The 17,569-nt window shown below is 40.0% G+C and overlaps 1 protein-coding gene across 4 annotated transcripts in view; it reads left to right on the forward strand.

Annotated features, from left to right (window-relative positions):
- Positions 1–17,569, forward strand: part of ATP6V1A (ATPase H+ transporting V1 subunit A) — a 63,707-nt gene that overhangs the window by 8,546 nt on the left and 37,592 nt on the right. The window contains exon 2 of one of the 4 annotated variants that reach the window (XM_054680910.2): positions 2,183–2,345. The exons of 2 other annotated variants lie outside the window; for them this stretch is intronic. The gene's annotated coding sequence lies outside the window, so the exon portion shown is untranslated. Of the gene's footprint in view, positions 1–2,182; positions 2,346–6,628; positions 7,859–17,569 lie in introns of those variants that run through there. One more of the 4 variants, XM_054680911.2, reaches the window with a different exon arrangement.

Here is a 17,569-nt window from a genome sequence, read left to right on the forward strand (position 1 = left end):
AGCCGTGTCAAAGGTAAGTACAATTTGAATTTTGGTGGGCACTGCCAAATTGCTCTCCAATTTAGGGATGTTCAGAAGTTCATCTTTGTCCTTAGTAATTTGCCAAAATCTGCCATTTAGCTTGGGTCTTTGGAAGGTGTACTTTTAACATTTCTAGCATCCCTGAATTGTGTGTGATCTACCATCATGTAATAGCTTAAGTTACTATCATATGGAATTAATGTAACAATGTCAGTATGAGAGGTGTGACCTTTGGACTTACTACTTTCAAATAACAGTAAGTATTTTAGATATAACTTGAAATACTCCTTAATGTGATTTATACATTGAAATTCTATCAATCGAAGTTTGAATAGATATTGTTGAAAAAGTAAAATGCTGTAATTGTTAATAATTGTGAAGTTGCTGATTTTATGTACCAAAGCAATTATGTAAGAGTGTTCAAATAGTTAAATAGTGAATCAGATTGAATTTGAACATTAAGAGTGTGGTAGCTAGCTAAATAGAGGAATAGCTGTGTCCTTTCTTGTGAAAAGTGAGTTTTTGATAATCCGTGAGTCCTAGTCTTAGGTAATGCAAAATGAGGTAGTGAGGAGCTTTATTTAGATGAGTTATAAAATCCACAAATTATTTTGAATATAACACACTTGGTTTCAGTGCCCAATATTTCACTTGTTCAAGAAAGGAAAAAGTATCTCTATGAATCTAAGAAGCAGATTGACTGACACTAAACTCTTCAATGTGATCCAAAATAGACACTTAAAATACAGAATCTTCTCAGGTCCCAACGTAGTATACCTGCAGTGCCTGAATATGGCCCTGTAGTACCTGCTTATTGTACAGTGGGGCATGTGTGTGTGTTTTAAATATCACCTCATTCTCCCTAAGGTACTCTACTGGGTATAGGGACAGCTTGGAAAGTAGCTGTAAATAGAGATAAACAGGCTGTCAGAAACAGTTATTTATTGTGAGCTAATTCTACCTCAGAGTAGTATAAAGCAACAGAAAATAACTTTCCCTATACCTCCGCCCTCCAAATGAGCCATTGAGCCATATCAACTTTGATGTCCAAATTATTAGAGCTTAATCTGAGTCTTGGACAACAAACCCTTCTATGCCTCATGGCACAAAAGTGTGTTCAAGATGGAGTTAATATTTTCCTAAATTCTCATTCAACATATTGTAAGCTGATATGCCATTAGCCCCATTCTGAAAATATAGATGAATAAAGTACTTAAGAGGCATATCTGACTTCTATACTCCTGAGCTATTAAGTGACTGTGGAAATTCCCAGAATTAGTTAAACTTGGCAGGACCAGAGAGTGCCCACACAGCCTTATCCAGAGCCACATATATTTATTCTAAATAGACAGACAAAAAACTGGTTTGGCTAAGTTTTCATCTGTTGCCCCTATGCTGTTTCTAGGGTTAAAATTCTCTTAACAAATTTGCATAGGTCAAATAGTCCTTTAGAAATACTCTATTAGTTGGCTGAGCCTGGTGGCTCACGCCTGTAATCCCAGCACTTTGGGAGGCCAAGGTGGGTGGATCACGAGGTCAAGAGATTGAGACCATCCTGGCCAACATGGTGAAACCCCATCTCTACTGAAAATACAAAAATTAGCTGGGCCTGGTGGTGTGCACCTGTAGTCCCAGCTACTCAGGAGGCTGAGGGAGGAGAATCACTTGAACCTAGGAGGCAGAGGTTGCAGTGAGCTGAGATCACACCCACTGCACTCCAGCCTGGCGATAGAGTGAGACTCTGTCTCAAAAAAAGAAAAGAAAAGAAAAGAAATACTCTATTAGTCAACAAATAAAAGCAAAAGTGAACATGTGTCCTGTGGAAGCATGCCTTTATAGGAGTCATGCTGGCAATAACTTGTGCTTTTTAAAAAATAATTTTATTGATATATAATTGACATATCTGCACATAAAGTATACAGTTGGATAAGTTTTAATATATGTATACACACATGAAGCCAGCACTGTAATCAATATAGTGAACATATCCATCACACCCAAGAGAAGTTTCTTTGTTCCTCTTTTTAATCCTGTCCTTCCATACCTCCCCACCTCCTGTCCTTAACCATCCACTGATCTATTTTCTATCATTATAGGTTAGTTTGCATTACATGTATCGATGATTCATATTTTCCTTGCTGACTATTATTCCATTTTATAGATATACCATAGTTTGTTTATCCATTCACCCATTGCTGGATATTTGTGCTGTCTTTCCACTTTTTGGCCATTATGAATAAAGGTCCTATGAACATTCATGTAAGTCTTTGGACATAAGCTTTCTCATGGGGAAATACCAAGGAGTAGAATGGCTGAATCATATGGTAAGTGTAATTTTAACTTTCTAAGAAACTGCCAAACTGTTTTCCAAAGTGGTTGTACCATTTTACAGTTCTACTAGCAATATGTGAGTGTGTTAGTTGTTCTACATCCTTACCAACACTTCCTTTGTCAGTCTTTTAAACTTTTAGCCATTCTGATAGCTGTGGAATGGCATTTCATTGTGGTTTTAACTTGCATTTTCCTAGTGACTAATGAGCTTAAGCATCTTTTCATGTACTTTGCCATCTATCTTCCTTGGTTAAGTGAATGTTCAAATCTTTTGCCTGTTTTAATTGAGTTTTCCTATTATTGAGTTTTGATCTTTGTAGATTCTGGATATAAGTTCTTTGTCAGGTTTATGTCTGTACATATTTTCTCCCAGTCTTTACCTTGTCTTTTTGTTCTAACAATGTTTTTTGATGAGCAGAGATTTGAAGTCCAGTTTACCATTTTATTCTTTTGTGGATTGTGCTTTTAGTGTTATGTCAAATCCAAGGTCACAAAGGAAGTTTTATAGTTTTAGGTTTTACATTTAGGTCTACCATCCATTTTTAGATTTTTCTATATAGTTATGGGGTTTTTTTTTTTTTTGCATTTTATGTATACGTTGGTTCTACCACCACTTGTTGAAAAGACAATATGCTTTCTACACTGAATTGCCTTTGCACTTTTGTCAAAAGCCAGTTGTCCATATATGTGTTGGAGTAGAGCCTTTTTGAGCTAATACATTTTGTAAAATTTTAAATAATAATACTAGGCAGATTAATAGGGATTAAATTTTATCTGTTCATTATAGAATTATATGTGTTCTACCATTCACAAGATTGAACAAATTGACCATTAAAATTATTAATAAAATTATAACTTAATAAATTGAATCTAATTTAATATTTTCTTAATATTTAAGAATATTTAATCATAATTTTTGATCTTAGAAGGTCATTCTGTGATGGTAATATTTGGATTCAGCTTTGGCGTCAGTTGAATATTTTAAAAATCTTGGCCATCAAGCATTAGGCCAAAATGTGTATTCAGTGTACTTTGAAAGGGTTTTATCAGTTTTCACTCAACGATTAGAGTTTCTATTTCCCCCCACACCCTTGCCAGTACTGTCACTAGCAATATTTAGTAATTGCCTACTATGTGCCAAGGCACTTTACTGGATAATTGGGGTGTTCAATAAACAAAGCAGAGGCGGTCCCTGTTTTTCTAGCATTTATAGTCTGGAAGTGAAGACAGACATTGAACAGCTTCTTTCACATTTTTTAATCACAAGAGTAGTAAGTGCTATTAAGAAGCAATATTAGAGACCTTGAGCACGTACCAGAGGAGCAGGCAGTTAATTTCTTAGTAAATCATACTATTGAAAACTTCTCCTCTCCCCACAACTAATTTAGTTAAATAAACCCTGGTTGTTAATCATAGTATACTAAGTAAACTGTTAGAAACACAGATTTCTTGTCCTCTGAATTGAAAATGTCTGGACTTTTGACTATAGTCATTATTTAAATCCAGATTGTGAGGTGTTTTTTCACCTATCTTAGGCAGCATTCTTTTCTTCTTTTATCCTTTGTGCTTTAGGATATATTTTTATTGCAGAGATTTTATGAATTCCTGAATTAAATGTGAACCTATTTATGTAACACTCTCTTCTAAACATTGGGTTAATATACCTGAGCACAGTTTATGAACCTTTGTCCTCTTCTATTCCATCCATTAAATAAACGACAGGATGGCTGGGCATGGTGGCTTACGCCTGTAATCCCAGCACTTTGGGAGGCCGAGGTGGGCGGATCACAAGATCAAGAGATCGAGACCATCCTGGCCAACATGGTGAAACCCTGTCTCTACTAAAAATACAAAAAATTAGCCAGGCGTGGTGGCGGGTGCCTGTAGTCCCAGCTACTCAGGAGGCTGAGGCAGGAGAATCGCATAAACCCGGGAGTTTGGAGCTTGCAGTGAGCCGAGATCGCGCCATTGCACTCCAGCCTGGGCCACAGAGTAAGACTCCATCTCAAAAAAATAAAAAATAAAACTAAACAAATGACAGGATGGATTCGTTTAAATATAGACATCAGCCGGGTGCAGTGGCTCACCCCTGTAATCCCAGCACTTTGGGAGGCCAAGGCGGGCAGATCACAAGATCAAGAGATCGAGACCATCCTGGCCAATATGGTGAAACCCTGTCTCTACTAAACATAACAAAAATTAGCTGGGCATGGTGGCACACACCTGCAGTCTCAGCTATTCGGGAGGCGGAGGCAGTAGAATTGCTTGAATCCGGGAGGGGGAGGTTGCAGTGAGCCGAAATCGCGCCACTGCACTCCAGCCTGCCCATAGAGCGAGACTCTGTCTCAAAACAAAAAAACAAAAAAAGAAAAAAAAAAGTAGACATCATATTTTCTTTTCTTTTCTTTTTTTTTTTTTCTTTTTTTTTGAGACAGGGTCTCACTGTGTTGTCCAAGCTGGTCTTGAACTCCTGGACTCAAGCGTGATCCTCCCACCTCAGCCTCCCAAGTAGCTGAGAATACAGGCGTGAGCCACCGTACCTGGACAGCATCATTTTATAAGTGTAATAGCATTTTTAGACAACACTGTTGATGCTGTCTCTTTTTTGTTCCTTGTATGTGTGTCAGTCTCAAATGCCTACATTTCTTACATTTGGCTAGTTTAGCTGCTCATGATTTTTTTGGCAAAGCCATCAAAATTTGCTCAGTAACGAGAGTAATATGGTAATTGTAAAGTTTTAAAAATAAGTTTCGGCTGGGCTTGGTGGCTCACACGTGTTATCCCAGCGCTTTGGGAGGCCGAGGTGGGTAGATCACCTGAGGTCGGGAGTTCAAGACCAGCCTGACCAACATGTAGAAATCCCGACTCTACTAAAAATACATAATTAGCCGGGCATGGAGGCACATGCCTGTAATCGCAGCTACTCTGGAGGCTGAAGCAGGAGAATTGCTTGAACCCGGGAGGCAGAGGTTGTGGTGAGCCAAGATCGTGCCATTGCACTCCAGCCTGGGCAACAAGAGCAAAACTCTGTCTCAAAAAAAAAAAAGTTTCTAAGTATTTTAAGCAATTGCCTTTTTAAAGTAGTCATACAGTTTCTAGTTTGACTTCTTTTGAAGGTGATAATTTTCCTGCATGATTGCCTGAATTTTAAAAAAAATTGGTAAAGTTGGCTGGGCCCAGCGGCTCACGCCTGTAATCCCAGCACTTTGGGAGGCCAAAGCGGGTCGATCACCTGAGGTCAGGAGTTCGAGACAAGCCTGGCCAACTTGGAGAAACCCTGTCTCCACTAAAAATACAAAATTAGCCGGGCGTGGTGGCGCATACCTGTAATCCCAGCTACTCGGGAGGCTGAGGTAAGAGAATCACATGAACCCAGGACGTGGAGGTTGCAGTGAGCCGAGATTGCGCCATTGCAGTCGATCCTAGGCAACAAGAGCAAAACTCCATCTCAAAAAAAAATGGTAAAGTCATTTCATAGGCAGTTTATCTGACAAGAGCCTATCCAAAAGCCAGTCATTGCAGTGCTAATACACCATGAAGGTTCAGGATTCAAGAAGAGAATTTGCTGAAGACAGTCCTTGGCACTACGAACTTGGAATTGTAGACTATTTAACATAAGAAATTTCATTATTATTATTAAGTACATTTTGTGCGGGGGGGAATACTGTAGGATTTCAGATAAATTAATACTACATTATGTTGTCATTATTGGATTTTAAAGGTTTTTCTAATATTGCAGTATAACAGTAAACACGTATATAAATAAGTCCTTATCCACATGCCAAATATATTCCCAGAAATACAGTTTTTGAGTCAAAAGGCTTGAACATCTTTAAGGGCGTGGTTGCATATTACCAATTTTTCCCCATGTTTCCTAGAAAATAATAAACCCAAATTGACCTTTTCTTGATGGTTATGGGTCATTCTTATTACCATTAGTCAATTCACATCTCTTTCCTTTTTATCTTCCATTTATTCTTTTTTTTTTTGAGGCAGAGTCTCGCTCTGTCGCCTAGGCTGTGGAGTGCAGTGGCGCAATCTCGGCTCACTGCAGCCTCCGCTTCCCGGGTTCACCATTCTGCCTCAGCCTCCTGAGTAGCTGGGACTACAGGCACCTGCCATCACGCCCAGCTAATTTTTTGTATTTTTAGTAGAGACGGGGTTTCACTGTGTTAGCCAGGATGGTCTCGATCTCCTGACCTCGTGATCCGCCCACCTTGGCCTCCCAAAGTGCTGGGATTACAGGCGTGAGCTGCCGCACCCAGTCCTTCCATGTATTCTTATAGAGTAGCTCTCTAATGATTTGCTGCTTTAAATCTGCAGTGATCCAAAGTATTAGATAATAATTTTTAATTGTGCATAAATTGAGTCCTAAGACTGTATGCAGGTCTTTTGCCATGTGCAGAAGCTTTAAGACTGTCATTCTACGAGTTCAGAGATCTTTTGTTTTCCTGTTTCTTAGGTCTTCACTTTATTTCTATTGAGGTTGGCAAGTCTCACTTCTCGTGTATATAAATATTGTACTGTATTTAGTTCTAATACCATATTTTGTTGTTTCTAGGACATTTTTCTCCCATATTTTTAACAGCTCTGAAATTAGTGCCTGTCCTGCAATTTCTGGAATGCCATAATTTGTCAGGTTTTTTTCCTTAGTAGTACATCAAATAAAGGAGTTTATTAAAATTGATATTATCTTAGATTAGGTGAAATATGGTGTTAACTTCTAGATAGGGATCTGTGTGTTTGTAAGAATTGCTGTTGTGAGACATCAGCATGAATTCTTAGGTGGTTGTCTTACCTTGACTTTACCTAGTCAGTAAGTTAAATTGAATTAAAGTGGCAGGGTGCAGTGGCTTACACCTGTAATCCCAGCACTTTGGGAGGCCGAAGCGGGAGGATCACTTGAGCCCAGGAGTTCAAGAGCAGCCTGGGTAACAGAGTGAGACTTTGTCTTTACATAAAAATAAAAAAGCTGGGCATGGTGGTACATGCCTGTGGTCCCAGTAAGGGAGGCTAAGGCAGGAGATTGCTTTAACCCAAGAGATTGAGGCTGCAGTGAGCCTTGATCACACCACTGTACTCCAGCCTGGGTGACAGAGCAAGACCTTGTCTCAAAAAAAAAAGAAAAAAAAAGTATATTAGCAAAATGTTAAAAACAGTCCCAAATAGGAAGCAGTCTTGGTACGCAATAGAGAGAGTTATTGTTGTTAGGTAAAGTAAGGTATCTATTTAATGGAATAGTATACAGTTTAAGATGACACAAAGACTGTGTAGCGCATAGAAAAATTGAAGTAAAATAATTTTATGCTAGTATTGATTACAATTATGTAAAAAAAATTAATTGGGAAATAATGTCAATCATATTCAAGTGGTGAGATCTTTCATTAGGTATTTTTAAAATTATAAGCATATTGCTTCTGAAAACAGATTTTAAAGAAAGATGTGTAACAAATGCTTTCTTTTCTATTTATATTGTTGGCTGTCTTCTTGGCTGTTTGCATCATAGGTAAGTTAAGCTTTAAATCAATAGGATCTTCTTTGATGTCTTGTTTTTTCTTTGTAACCTGAAATCAGGAAAATTTCCTAAAAATTCAAATGTGGGATATTAATGTGAGCTTTACAATTACTTTTCCCCCTTCAGTTTATCAAGTTTAAGAAATAAAAAAAATAAGGCCTGGCACAGTGGCTCATGCCTGTAATCCCAGCACTGTAATCATGCCTGTAATCCTAGCTCATGCCTGTAATCCCAGCACTGAGGTGGGGGGATCACTTGAGCCCTGGAGGTGGAGGTTACAGTGAGCTGAGGTTGCAGTGAGCCGAGATTGCATCACTGTACTCCAGCATAGGTGATAAAGCCAGACCCAGACCCTGTCTTAATTAAAAAAAAAAAAAAAAGCAGGAATTTCTTACCCAAATTCTGTTTCAGGTAGCTTTGTTGTTCTGAACTTAAAATAATTGACCAGAAATTTTCCACTTCTGTTCTCTATTTTTAATAGTAGCAAAGTTGTATTGAGTCTGTGGGCATTAATATTCTGATTATCCTCAAATATGCCCATTTTCCTCTTAGATATGTCCATTTACTTTGTAGTCACATTGATGTTTTATCTTTTTTTGGCTAATATAGTTAGTTGGTTATGTTTGTGTTATAAAGCTAGGTATTAGTAAAATACAACGTTATGTTTTTTAAAAATCTTAGTTCTGTAAGAGATGGGGCCAGGCGTAGTGGCTCATCCAGCACTTTGGGAGGCCGACGCGGGCAGTTCACCTGAGGTCAGGAGTTCAAGACCAGCCTGACCAATGTGGTGAAACCCCATCTCTACTAAAAATACAAAATTAGGCAGGTGTGGTGGCGCATGTCTGTAATCCCAGCTACTTGGGAGGCTGAGGCAGGAAGAGTAGCTTAAATCCGAGGTGGAGGTTGCAGTGAACTGAGATGGTGCCATTGCACTCCAGCCTGGGCAACAAGAGCGAAACTCCATCTCAAAAAACAAAAAAGAGAGAGAGAGATGAGTGGCCGGGCGCGGTGGCTCGGCCTGTTATCCCAGCACTTTGGGAGGCCGAGGTGGGCAGATCACTTGAGATCAGGAGTTCAAGACCAGCTTGGCCAACATTGTGAAATCCCATCTGTACTAAAAATACAAAAAAAAAAAAGGTAGACAGGTGTGGTAGCACGTACCTGTAATCCCAGCTACTCGGGAGGCTGAGACAGGAGAATCGCATGAACCCAGGAGGCGGAGGTTGCAGTGAGCCGAGATCGCACCACTGCACTCCAGCCTGGGTGATAGAGCAAGACTCCATCTCAAAAAAAAGGAGATGGGTAATTTAGGAACAGTCAATTCTTGTTTTACTAATTACTCCTTAGTTTGTGAATGTCCCATTATGTCACCTTTTTTTCATCTTCTCCCTTGTGCTTGCGTTTTTACATAGGATCAGTAAATAATACAAAAAAGTCTTAGTTTGGTTGCTGTAACAAATTGCCATAGACTATGTGACTTAAACAGCAACATTTCTCATAGTCTGGAGTGTGGGAAGTCCGAGGTCAAGGTGCCTATAGATCCTGTGTCTGGTCAGGGCCTGCTTCCTTCTGGTTTGTAGATGGACATCTTCTTGTATCCTCACATGGTAGAGAGCAGAGATCATCTCTCTCTTTCTCTCTCTCTTTTTTTTTTTTTCGCTTCCCTTGAGACAGTCTCGCTCTGTCACCCAGGCTGGAGTGCAGCAGTGCGACCACGGCTCAATGCAGCCTCAACCTCCCAGGCTCAAGCAGTCCTCCACTTCAACCTCCTAAGTAGCTGGGACTATGGGTGCACACCACCACGCCCAGCTAATTTTTTAATTTTTTGTAGGGACAAGGTCTCACTATGTTACCTATTCTGTTCTTGAACACCTGGACTCATGCAATCCTTCTGCCTTAGCCTCCCAAAGTGCTGAGATTACAGGCATGAGCCACTGCATCCAGCTCAGAGATCATCTCTAGGGGGGCACTAATCCCATTCATGAAGGCTCCACCTTCAGGACCTAATTATGTACCAAAGGCCCCACTTCCTAATACCATCACATTGAGGGTTGGAATTAAAATGTGAATTTTGGGGGGACACATTTAGTCCATGACACATGGCTTTCTTTTCTAAAAATGGTATAGTTGGTGCAAAAGTAATTGCAGTTTTTGCCATTGCTTTCGATGGCAAAACAGCAATTACTTTTGCAGCAGCCTAATAGCTAAAGGTGAAAACTACTGTCGAAGTAAGGTGTTTTGAATTATTTATTACATGCCTAGGTGTTGTGATCAGACCACATCTGGGCATCATCACTCTTTAGTTCTGTCCCCTATTTCTTAATCAAATAATACCTATTTCATAGGACTAGTGTTAAGAATTAAAGAGATGTTTGCTTTTTTTAACATAATGCCTGGAGTGTGATATGTACTTAACAAATAGTAGTTGATGTTATGTCTTTTTTTTTTTTTTTTTTTTTTTTGAGACAGAGTCTTGCTCTGGCGCCCAGACTAGAGTGCAGCGGCGTGATCTTGGCTCATTGCAACCTTAGCTTCCTGGGTTCAAGCAATTCTCCTGCCTCAGCGCCCCGAGTAGCTGGGATTACAGGCACACGCCGCCATGCCCGGCTAATTTGGTATTTTTAGTAGAGACCAGGTTTTGTCATGTTGGCCAAGCTGGTCTCCAACTCCTGACCTCATCCACCTGCCTCAGCCTCTCAAAGTGCTCAGATTACAGGTGTAAGCCACTGCGCCCAGCCTGATGTTATCTGTTTTTAATTTCAGAACATTTTACTGAGTTACTGCTGTATAAGACACTATGCCATATGGAAGGGAGGAAGTAGGAAAATGATATAATACGCGCTTTGAGGGCAGGGATACTTGAATCCGTACATCAGTTTTACCGTTGACCATAGGCTTCTAGCGTATACGTTGATATTGTGGAACTTGTACACTCAATACAGTATTTTGTTACTGTTTCACCCAATATTGCACAATTTTATTTGTAAAAATTTGAAGGGAAAGGAATCTACTTCTTTTTTTTTTTAGTTGGAGTCTTGCTCTGTCGCCCAGGCTGGAGTGCAGTGACTCAATCTCAGCTCACTGCAACCTCCGCCTCCTGGGTTCAAGCAATTCTCTGCCTCAGCTTCCCTAGTAGCTGGGATTATAGGCACCTGCCACCACGCCCAGCCAATTTTTTTGTATTTTTAGTAGAGAGAGGGTTTCACCATCTTGGCCAGGCAAGTCTTGAACTCCTGATCTCATGACCCACTGGCCTTGGCTTCCCAAAGTGCTGGGAAGTGAGCCACCGTGCCTGGCTGGAAAGTAATCCATTTCTAAAAGTGACATAAAAATCATTTCTGGACAAGCTTGTTGATGACCTGTAAGTGTGTTTAGCTGACACAATTTAAATTCCATTCCCAGTTTAAGTGTCCACCCTAGCGTTTATCTTCACTATTTCTTTTTCAGGAATGCCTTAGTTTTGATATACAGTTAAAATAGAAGAGTGTGTGTGTGTCCTCAGATAATTTTATTCCAATAAGAATAAGTTTTTCCTGATTGTTAGTCCAGTTTGCCATCTGTGACTTTGCTGTTCTCTGCTCTTTGATTCCTGCTTTTGTCTACACATTTCATTGTAGTCCACCTTAGTAATTCTTATGGACTACTTCACTGATGACCTTATGTATATTCTTAACCTTTTGGTTTATTTTTTTAAAAAGCACTATGAAATATGTACAATATAAAAATATTTATTTTTCAAAGTCCTTTCTTCTTGTGTTGGTTGAGTGTGCCAATAAAGGCAACAAGGACTCAGATGTCTTTTGTCTTTCTATTTTGTCATCCTTAGCAAGGTGGGCTGCCTGCTTAGCTCCCTCAAGGTCCTAATATGGCTGCCGCAGTTCCAGATGTCCCAGGCAGATGACCAAATCCCAAAGGAGAGTATTGTTTCTCATAGCCTGTATCTTTTTTTTTTTTTTTTTTTTTTTTTTTGAGATGGAGTCTCACTCTGTTGCCCAGGCTGGAGTGCAGTGGCGCAATCTCGGCTCAGTGCAACCTCCGCCTTCCACGTTCAAGTGATTCTCCTGCCTCAGCCTCCCAAGTAGCTGGAACTACAGACACACGTCACCATGCCTGGCTAATTTTTGTATTTTTAGTAGAGATGGGATTTCGCCACGTTGGCCAGGCTGGTCTCAAACTCCTGACCCCAGGTGATCCACCCACCTTGGCCTCCCAAAGTGCTGGGATTACAGCCACTGTGCCCAGCTGCCTGTATCTTTTAAAAGAACAAAGAAATTATTTCCAGAAGGTCTCCAACAGATTTTGCCTTAATTCTTATGGTTAGAACATAATTTATTATGTGCTTATTTCCAAAGCAGTCGAGGGAACTGGAATTACAATAATAGGCTTAACAAATTTTGAACAAAGTTGGCTTTTGGTTGGCAAGGAAAAATCGGGAAACTAAATATACATAGTGAAATAAATCTGCCACATAAGCCATTCTAATAGGATTGCTAGGTAGGTGGATTGAAGGAGATGAATAGAGAGTGTCACAAAATGACTAGCACTATACTCTAAAAATATGATCAGGTAATGTTATTTGTTGGAATTCCACCTGTTCTATAACTTTCTGACCAAACATAAAAATATTAAACAGATTTAAGATACCTTTCTCTAAAAAGATTAACAGTGTGTGAAAATAAGTAATTGGTTATAATCCATTAGATTCTTCTGAATCTTTTTTTTAAAAAATCTGTGATTTCCAGAGATAGTCTTTAATCAATTAGATAGAATGTATTTTTTCATTACACTCTAATGTAACAAGTGTTACATCAAAATAATGCTTCATTATCAATGAAGTGCCCCAGGATTTTGTATGTGAGTAAATATTACCTTGGAATCTTAGTGTTTAACTTTCATATATCACCTCCCCTTTGCCCCCAACAGCCATATCATCCAAGACTTTGGTAGTAAAAAGAATAATTTCTGAAATAATGAAATTACCAGTTGCATTAACCAGCAGCAATTTGGAGTGGACTTTATAGGAAAAAAATTTTTTCCTCTGGTGTTATTTGCCACTGCAGTGTTCTGCAGTGCCTGTTGGGGAGAGACTGATGACTCATTAACTCAGATCAGTTGCCTATGCTGCCTTTCTGGATTTTTCCTCTTCTACCACAGGGTTTTGGTTTTTGTTTAAATCTTTCACAAATTGGGTGGGGAGGGGCACTGCTATAATTTGTAACCAAAGAATCTTAGTTGTAAGTTGCATTTACTTTTTATCCTTAAACACAGTTGAAGTCAAAACAGCTAAAGGCAACATTTTTATATAATCATTGATTTGATTTTTCTATGAGTGCATCTGTGTATATACCACACTGCTTTCATGAAAGTATGTAATAAGTATTCCTGCTTTTATTTATTTATTTATTTATTTTTGAGACTCTCACTCTGTCACCCAGGCTGGAGTGCAGTGGAGCAATCTCCAGTCACTGAAACCTCCACCTCCCGGGTTCAAGCATTTCTCCTCCTCCAGCCTCTCAAGTAGCTGGGACTACCGTTTTGCATCACCACACCTGGCTAATTTTTGTATTTTTTGGTAGAGACAGGGTTTCACCATGTTGGCCAGGCTGGTCTTGAACTCCTGACCACAAGTAACCTACCTGCCTTGGCCTCCCAAAGTTCTGGGATTACAGGCATGAATTATCGCGACTGGCCTCATGCTTTTATTTTTTAAATGTTGGAGAACAACAATAGCTGTATAGGCCGGGCACGGTGGCTTATGCCTGTAATCCCAGCACTTTGGGAGGCCAAGGCGGGTGGATCTCCTGAGGTCAGCAGTTCCAGACTAGCCTGGTCAACTTGGCGAAATCCCGTCTCTACTAAAAATGCAAAAAATTAGCCAGGCATGGTGGCTCGTGCCTATAGTCCCAGCTACTTGGGAGGCTGAGACACAAGAATCGCTTGAACCCGGAAGGTGGACATTGCAGTGAGCCAACATCGTGCCACCGCACTCCAGCCTGGGTAGCAGACTGAGACTCTGTCTTAAAAAAAAAGAAAATCAATAGCTGTATATTGTCTTAAGAAGGAGTTATTAAATAGCCTGTAAAGCTATTTTATGTAGCATTAAATCATATCATAGTTTGGACCTTATAGAGATTTGGGATAAAATTAACTTTCAGGCCAGGCGTGATAGCTCATGCCTGTTATCCCAGTACTTTGGGAGGCCGAGGCGGGCAGATCACAAGGTCAGGAGTTCAAGACCAGCCTGGCCAATAAGGTGAAACCCCGTCTCTACTAAAAATACAAAAAAATTAGCTGGGTATGGGGGCGCATGCCTGTAATTCCAGCTACTCGGGAGGCTGAGGCAGGAGAATTGCTTGAACCTGGGAGACAGAGATTGCTGCGAACCGAGATCATGCCACTGCACTCCAGCCTGGGCAACAGAGGGAGACTCTATCAAAAAAAAAAAAAAAAAAAAAATTAACTTTGAATATAATCTAACTTGCAGTATAATTTGCTTATTGAAAGTTGGTGTTCTAGGAGTTTGTTTTAACATTTTTAAAAGCCTATTTTTCACTGAGAGGTGTAAGCATTCAATGATGAAGCAGAAGATTTTAATGGGGTATTTTTAACTATTCACAGATAATAAAGAAGAGTTATAAACAAATTAGTATGTTGTATGACCATGCTTACCAAAATGCTATATGTTTAGCCCTATTCAGTCATCAGGTCACCATAGTATGTCTACCTGATGAGTAATTTTTATTTCACTGTGGGGAAAAAACACTTGCATATTTTTCTCTTTTTTTTTTTTTTTTTTTTTTGAGACGGAGTCTCGCTCTGTCGCCCAGGCTGGAGTGCAGTGACGTGATCACCGCTTGCTGCAAGCTCCGCCTCCCGGGTTCAGGCCATTCTCCTGCCTCAGCCTCCTGAATAGCTGGGACTACAGGTGCCTGCCACCACACCCGGCTAATTTTTTGTATTTTTAGTGGACACGGGGTTTCATCATGTTAGCCAGGATGGTCTCGATCTCCTGACCTCATGATCCGCCTGCCTCGGCTTCCCAAAGTGCTGGGATTACAGGTGTGAGCCACCGCGCCCGGCCTCTTTTTTTTAGTTTTTTCAGTTTCTCATTTTTATGAATACATAAGTGTATATATTTATAAGGTACATATTTTTCTTATAAAATTTATTGTATGAGATGAAGTAGAGTATAAAACTTGTTTGGATTTCAGAGAATATACAAGAGCTGCCAAGAAATTTCCCTGCTTACGGTAGAGTGCTATAGCATCCTGTTTCTGGTCACATTCTGGGATGGGGTAGATAGGGGAGTGGTTATTCACTTCGTTGTTTACCTGGATCAATACATTTGAAAGGAAGCGGGTGGAAGCAGAGTTGGGCAGAGGAAGAAGTTGAAATGCAGTGCAAGTCCCTCAGAGCCTCAGTTACCCAGTGGGAGAGATCTGGAGTGATTGTTGCTTGTGAGAGTATCCTGCATCAGGCTGAGATGGCTGGGCCTTTGTACCTCCATTGTGTCCATTCAGCAGGTGCACACTGCCCTGCAAGTGGTGTGAATGCAGGCAAGGCAGCACTCTGCATCTGAGGCTGACCTTGAAGGGTTGACAGCTGTTAGTTATTCAGTAATCACTATGGGAGTGCTTTTGGACTGGGGATATTTGAGCAGAGACATGAATGATGTGAAGAAATGAATCCTGGAGAAAAGAACATTCTAGGGAGGAGCACAGGAAATATAAAAGATCCATGTTGCTGTAGCAGATTAAAATGTAAATATTTTAAAATATCAAAATGGGGCTGGGCACCATGGCTCACACCTGTAATCCCAGCACTTTGGGAGGCCAAGGCAGGCGGATCACGAGGTCAGGAGATCGAGACCATCCTGGTTAACACAGTGAAATCCCATCTCTACTAAAAATACAAAAAAATTAGCCGGGCGTGGTGGCAGGCACCTATAGTACCAGCTACTCGGGAGGCTGAGGCTGGAGAATGGCGTGAACCTGGGAGGCGGAGCTTGCAGTGAGCCAAGATTGCGCCACTGCACTCCAGCCTGGGCGACAGAGCAAGACTTCATCTCAAAAAAAAAAAAAAAACCAAATGGACAAAAATGCTTGGAAGTTTACACTTTAAAACTCGTGTTTTCATAATTATTATGAAAGATGTGGTAAGAGCAGATTTCAGAATGTATTTACAACCACCTCTCTGTATAAACACTATGGAGTAGAGAAGATTAAATTACTCAGAATCAGAATCATCATCATTTTTTTCTCCACTTAATATTGGCTTTTTTTTTTTTTTTTTTTTTTTTTTGAGATGGAGTCTCACTCTGTCACCCAGGCTAGAGTGCAGTGGTGCAATCTTGGCTCACTGCAGTCTCCGCCTCCTGGGTTCAAGCACTTCTCCTGCCTCAGCCTCCTGAGTAGTTGGGATTACAGGTGCGCGCCACCACGCCTGGCTAATTTTTTTGTATTTTTAGTAGAGGCAGGGTTTCACCATGTTGGCCAGGCTGGTCTCAAACTCCTGACCTCGTGATCCACCCGCCTTGGCCCCCCAAAGTGCTGGGATTACAGGTGTGAGCCACCGTGCCTGGCCAATATTGGCTTTTTAAAAAGGACAGTCATCTTGGTTTGCTAATACAAGAATATTCACCAAATTAATGCAAATTTATGGATCTGGTGACAATTATCTTTAAGTAAATTTGTAGACTTATCACTAGGACTCTAGGTTCTCTTATTAGTATGATGTCACTTCCTAAAGTGTGCCATCTTTGGCATAAATTAAATAATGTGTGCCTAAAAATTAGAGTTAAAAACTATAGAATCATTAAAATTCTCATGCTGGCTAGGATTTTCCAGCTGACTGCTAAACCCACAAGACTGCTGAATCATGAACAAACCCATTTGGTTTCCGCTAATCATTGCTCATACATTTGGAGGCATGCACTGTTTAAGTCTTAAAGGGAAAGTATGTAAATAAATACTTGTTTTAAAAAATCAGAACAGACATCATTATTCCCTCATAAACTTTAGAATACCTTCCTGAACCACAGGTTTCAACCATCTGTAGGGAAGCTTTACTAGATACTCTGATGCCTCTTTATTCATCCCTCCAAGTCTCAGCTTAACCTCCTATTAAGTGACTTTCATCCTGTCCAACTCTAGGTTAGATGCCATTGCTTTATGCTCTTCTAAATCTCCAGCCTATAGTACTCCTAAGAGAGCACATATGTCACCTTATAAGAACTACCTGTTTGTCTTTTCATTCCACTATGCCAGAAGATCCTTGGGGGAAAGATTGTGTCTTACTTCATTATATTTTCCATCTATAATACAGCAGCTGGCACATCATCAATGCTTAAAAAAATACAGTTGGTCTTAGAAAATAAAGTTATGATAAAATGCACCTGATAGCTAGGAAAAAAAAAAACTAGCTAAGCGACTAGATTTGGTTCAAGATAAGAACTATCTACCCCATCCCAGAATGTGAACAAGAAACAGGATGCTATAGCAGTCTACCGTAAACAGGGAAATTTCTTGGTATGCTCTTGTATATTCTCTGAACTCCAAAAAAACTAGCTAAGAGACTAGATTTGGTTCAAGATAAGAACAACTAGATTTGGTAGCGAGATAAGAATCACTGGACACTTTAGAAATGGACACTTTAGAAAAAAGGCAATCTTAGCTTATATTAATAGAATAAAATTAGTAGTCA

The sequence above is a fragment of the Pan troglodytes genome, chromosome 2 (genome assembly GCF_028858775.2).
Source record: "Pan troglodytes isolate AG18354 chromosome 2, NHGRI_mPanTro3-v2.0_pri, whole genome shotgun sequence".
Taxonomy (NCBI): Eukaryota; Metazoa; Chordata; class Mammalia; order Primates; family Hominidae; genus Pan; species Pan troglodytes.